Below are 6,254 nucleotides of genomic sequence, written 5' to 3' on the forward strand. Positions count from 1 at the left end.
TAAGCCACCTCTTACAAGCACAGGTTGCCGAGGACAAGTCACCCGATTCATTTAAGCCACCTCTTACAAGCACAGGTTGCCGAGGACAAGTCACCCGATTCATTTAAGCCACCTCTTACAAGCACAGGTTGCCGAGGACAAGTCACCCGATTCATTTAAGCCACCTCTTACAAGCACAGGTTGCCGAGGACAAATCACCCGATTCATTTAAGCCACCTCTTACAAGCACAGGTTGCCGAGGACAAATCACCCGATTCATTTAAGCCACCTCTTACAAGCACAGGTTGCCGAGGACAAATATTCCGGCGGTTTGTAAATAATCAAGTCTGGACCTGACAATCCAATGACTGACATAAGCATTGATCTACGCAATTGGGATACGATGACCTGCATCAACTAAGTCAGAGCCTGACCACCCGATCCTGTTGGTCGCCTCTTATGACAATCATTGGTTGCTAAGGACATATAGAGAATCTCACCTGAGTGTCTTTTGATATCAAATATATCAACACGAGTTGATAAAAGTGGAAAAATCCCGAGGCTTGCCGAGGATTTTTGTCACTTTTATCAACGAGTGTTGATATATTTGATATCAAAAGACACCAGGGTGAGATTTTATTTATCATCCAAAATCATTCTTCCAACTTTTTCAATTTGTAGACAGTAATAAGCAGTGTCTTAAGTGTAAAAAGTACTGCTAACAGCTTCAGTAGCAGAGCCATTAGTGATGTCATTTGATTGTGACGTCACAATGGTCTGCAAAGCATTGTGATGTAATTTCATTGCAGCGATATCTACAGTGTAGATATCGCTTGATCTAATCCAAGCGATATCTCCTGTTGGAGCCAGTTTTGGATGATAAATTTTCTTGCCTGGAATTTCACATCTAGTTTCTATAATGGCTATACCAAGACAAATAGGAAAAAAAATTATCATTTTTTTTTTCAAACTGCCGTCGTATATATGTAGATGGAACGTTGCCGAGTGCGGCGTTAAACAAGAAATATACCACAGAACAAACAACACTGCACATAAAATCCATTTATTTATTGAAATCATTCATTTCTGCATGTGCGACAGTAATATTTGGTCAGATGCAATGAGCATCAAATCAATTGTTTTACATTGAGCAATAACTGCCAATCATCCTTGTAGCAAATCATTGTAAATACATGCATGATGGATTAGCTAACAACTTCATCCCACAACTGACAATTTATTATCTAATCATCTAAATCCTTGATTATACAGTATCTATCTCCATTCTGCTATTAGTAATGTGCCTAACACACCGAACTCAGGATGAGAAGGGGGGGTATTATGTTTTATTATTAATAATGACTCCGGAATTTAGACAAGCCATCTTCAACTGCAGTAACGGCTGAGTGAGTTGGGTTAATCGCCACTTTATACAGTATTTGCATTTGTCTGTATAATGTGGAAGCAAGTATAAAAGGACGTATTTTGTTTATCCACAAGAAAATCAAGATCACAATCTGAGGGAAGCCGATTCAGAACCATTTTTCAACCAGATGATCCAACAAAGGGACACAACTCTGCACAGTGAACCATGGCTCCTGACACAACTTGCCTAGCTGTGCCTTCATAGTTAAGAAAATGAGGGTAGTGCCCTATATAGAACAAAATTCAGTATGATTCTGAGGTAGTTATTTCTGGAATTATCTCATATTGTTAAACTACAACGATATTTTAAAAAAAACCATGGAAGAAATAACTCTTTACAAGGTCCAACATTGATGAATTCCTTCAAGAACACATTGTGATGGTCCACCATCTTGAATCCCACAACAAAATGTCTGACAGTAAATATTTATGACAATAGATGAAAGTTATTTCAGCTGAACAGGTGCAAGGAGCACTTGTATGAAAAGGGCTCATAATGTTACTACAATTTTCTATTTGGGGAGTGAGGTATCACTGTGTATCTTGAGTGAGTGAGTGAATATGGTTTTACGCCGCTTTTAGCAATATTCCAGCAATATCACGGCGGGGGACACAGAAATGGGCTTCACACATTGTACCCATGTTGGGAATCAAACCCGGGTCTTCTGCGTGACGAGCGAACGCTTTAACCACTAGGCTACCCGACCGCCCCTGTGTATCTTGATGAACATCTGTATATAAAATCATGATGTTAGAATTGTTGGTGCTTGCCAGTTCAAGTTTTGCAACATATACTCACGTCAAGGAAAGTTTTTGCATTGTCTCTATCTTTCTTGCATTTTATCACTTTTTTCGCTTATGACAGGATGCTATTAATTTTCTGAAGATGAAACAAACATTTTATCCAACGTCAAACTTTGCAACTGCTCCCTAAGGTTAAATTAAAATTCTTTGAGGTAAAAATATCTGTTTGCATATTTACAAAGCTATAATGAACTCTGACCTTGCACTTGATCGTTAAGGACAGGTAACTACTTATAAATCTCTTCATACACATCGGCATCTTCCAGAGGCAAGGGAGTTAACTGCATCTAAAAGTCCAGTTTCCACCCTTGACGAACTAGGCTGAAATTTCGTGGCTCGATCATAGCACCACCAGTGACTATGTCCCTTCTATGTCACTCCTACTGACCAATTAAATTCCACCTCTCATATCACTTGCATTTGCTTCAAACAAAATGGTCAAGACAATCTGATTGATAATCAAGATTTATATTGCAAGTAATGGGACTTACTCACACAAAGTGCATCAAATCACTTTGAGTCAGTTGATTAAAAACATAAAAGATCTGGAAAATATTTCTTGACACCCAGTTGAATGTCTTTAATCTGCAAAGCTTCTGCTATGTTGTTTACAAACGGGATGTCGATTCCATTATGTGATTTTGATTGAACAATGCATAGACTTTAGTCCAGCCTAAATATAACTCCGGAATTCCACCCTAGTCCGGCTAGGGTGGAAACTGGACATTTATAATCGGTTAACTCTCTTGGGAAGATGATACAAGAGCTACTGAAAGGAGGCTCACAAAGTTGAAAGTTTTAACATGGACCTGCGGCATGTGTAGCGCTAAGATGATCGTAATTCCCATACTTTAACACAGACTTGCGGCAGTTGTAGCGCTAAGATGATTGTAATTCCCATACTTTAACACCGACTTGCGGCAGTTGTAGCGCTAAGATGATCGTAATTCTCATACTTTAACACAGACTTGCGGCAGTTGTAGCGCTAAGATGATCGTAATTCCCATACTTTAACACAGACTTGCGGCAGTTGTAGCGCTAAGATGATCGTAATTCTCATACTTTAACACAGACTTGCGGCAGTTGTAGCGCTAAGATGATTGTAATTCCCATACTTTAACACAGACTTGCGGCAGTTGTAGCGCTAAGATGATCGTAATTCCCATACTTTAACACAGACTTGCGGCAGTTGTAGCGCTAAGATGATCGTAATTCCCATACTTTAACACAGACTTGCGGCAGTTGTAGCGCTAAGATGATCGTAATTCCCATACTTTAACACAGACTTGCGGCAGTTGTAGCGCTAAGATGATCGTAATTCCCATACTTTAACACAGACTTGCGGCAGTTGTAGCGATAAGATGATCGTAATTCTCATACTTTAACACCGACTTGCGGCAGTTGTAGCACTAAGATGATCGTAATTCCCATACTTTAACATAGATTTACGACAGTTGTAGCGCTAAGATGATCGTAATTTTCATACTCTCACAAAGACTTATGACAGTTGTAGCGCTAAGATAGTCGTACTTCCCATACTTTAACACTGGCTTGCAGCAGTTGTAGTGCTAATGTTGCTTTGCACAACTGGCCCCAGGTCACACATTGTAACCCCATTTCTCCCTAACTGGCATGTGTCTGGTCCTGGGGACCTGTTCTTCTCTGGAATCCTCACAAGGTTGAGTTGCAGAAAAGCAGTTTCTCTCAATAATAGAGAGGCATACACCACTTGACACTGTTTTATAACAGGCAATAAAACACAATATATAATACAATAGTATAAAACAATAACAAAATTGCATAATATCTGGTAAAGATGTACTTTTGACAAAAGGGCTGTCCCAAGACAGGTATCATCTATAAATAGATTGTAAAGGCCACCTTTTTCTTGCCAAACTGCCCAATAGTTAAGGTTAGAAACATTAACTTATGTTAGAAACATTAAAAAGCAGCTGACAAAATTGTCATAATATTTGGTCAAAACACCCATGGTTTCTGAGTAGGAGTATTTTCTGGTAGTGGGTTACAGCCCACCCTAATCCAGGGAGATAATGCTGGCTTCAGTGGGTGAGTGAGTGAGTTTGATTTTACGCTGCTTTTAGCAATATTCCTTCAATCATGGCGGGGACACCAGAAATGGGCTTCACACATTGTATGTATGTGGGGAACCGAACCTGGGACCTTGGCGTGATGAGCAAACGCTTTAACCACAAGGCTACCCCACTGCCCTATGCTTGTTTCAGTCTTCAGTAGGGCTAGTGCAACAGGTCTTATATTATTGTCATTCAGAACTGCCCATTTATATTCATTATATTATTGCAATCTCATTAAAATCAGATGTTGTGTTCCGTTATGAAACCTCTCTGCTTGAAGTCTGACCAAACATTACTTTGGAGGTCGAATCAAGTGAACCCTGGCTGAACTTTGTCCACCCAATCTAAAAAAGAACGACGTGTGGGTTCCTTGAACCGATCTGATGTCAGCTTACAAAACCAATTTCCTTTCATTTCAGTCTTAATGAAAGAAAACACAAATAGGGTGAGTGTACCATGTCCACAACAATATAAGAGTGTAACATTTATTGTCATTCAGAACTGCCTGTTCATAATCATTTTGGAATACAGAAAATCTGAATGCTGTGCTTGATCATGCTGAGAACTCAGAAGCTGATTGGCAGATTCGAAAGTTCACCCCACGCGACCTTCTAGGCAGAGTTGGTCAGATCTCACAGAAAAGTATTGAATTGAGGCAAAATATTTGATTTTTATGAGACTGATATTAATTGTGGTCAGTGACATCAATCACATAGTCTTGTAGCCATTACAATACTGTAACTAAAATTCCACCTGTTTTGAGATCAATATCCTCCCTTCCCCTTCAGTCTCAGCTCATTGGACCTTAATTTGTGTCAGCTAGGGATTGGTACGAACTTTTTGGGTCTCTTACCTTCTGATGTCAGCTAAGTGTTGCAAATAATTCAATGCCTTTTCGGCAGCGTATCTGTTTACATCCACCTAAGCAATAAGACCACGCCCACTAACAGATTATGTTTCCTGATTGGCTGATAATTGAGTGTGCTACGTAGATTTAACCATTAAACAAATTAACCCCCATACACAAACAGATTAAGTTGCCTGATTGGCTGATAACTGAGTGTACTACGTAGATTTAACCATTAAACAAAGTAGCCCACGCCCACAAACAGATTATGTTTCCTGATTGGCTGATAATTGAGTGTGCTACGTAGATTTACAGTTTTCACACCACTTTATCTATCTCCATCAACGCAAACATATTGAAGTCAATTCTTAAATACGTCATGGATGAATGCAGTACCAGAGAATATTATAACCACCTCATGAATATTCATCACTGTGATGGGGGACACAATCAAATACAAACTCCAATGCAATGCCTCTCCATAGGAGGTCACATCAGGTGAATTTTCGAATCAGCCAATCATCATCAAGGCTTCTAAATTCTCGGTTTCAGCAAGTGAAGCATTCCGACAAGCATCTCTGATTTTTTATTAAGTATCTCGGAAATGAAAATATACTGGGGAATTCTGATGCTGAAAACAAACTGAACCGTTAGAACATTATGTTACCAAAGGATGTCCTATCGAATATATATATTTGTTCTATGGCAGTTGTCTTTTGCCGAGATCTCAAGATTGAATCGATTGAATTGAATCGAGATTGTAAAGAAATGAAGTCTAATCGTTTTAGAAAGCTGACATCTGATTGGCTCAAGAGCCTATGCATCCTGCATGCAGATTGGATGGTCAAAGTTCCCTCATGGTTCACCTGACCAACCTCCTTGAGGTGTTGTCAGTTCTTGATGCAGAGTGGTATTGTAAGGGAGCACATAATGACTTCAATGACAGTGTTAAAAATTGGCACTAGTCCTGTAGTCCTTGCCAAACTGCCCAATAGTTAGGGTATCATAAGGACTAGTAGAAATTTGCCATTTTTTAGGGTTTGCTATATGTTATCATTATAAGGACTAGTGGACGAAAAACATTAGTTTCTATCGCTGAATGAGAT

The sequence above is a fragment of the Haliotis rufescens genome, unplaced genomic scaffold (genome assembly GCF_023055435.1).
Source record: "Haliotis rufescens isolate VD_foot unplaced genomic scaffold, xgHalRufe1.0.p SCAF_6, whole genome shotgun sequence".
In the NCBI taxonomy this organism is placed as follows: Eukaryota; Metazoa; Mollusca; class Gastropoda; order Lepetellida; family Haliotidae; genus Haliotis; species Haliotis rufescens.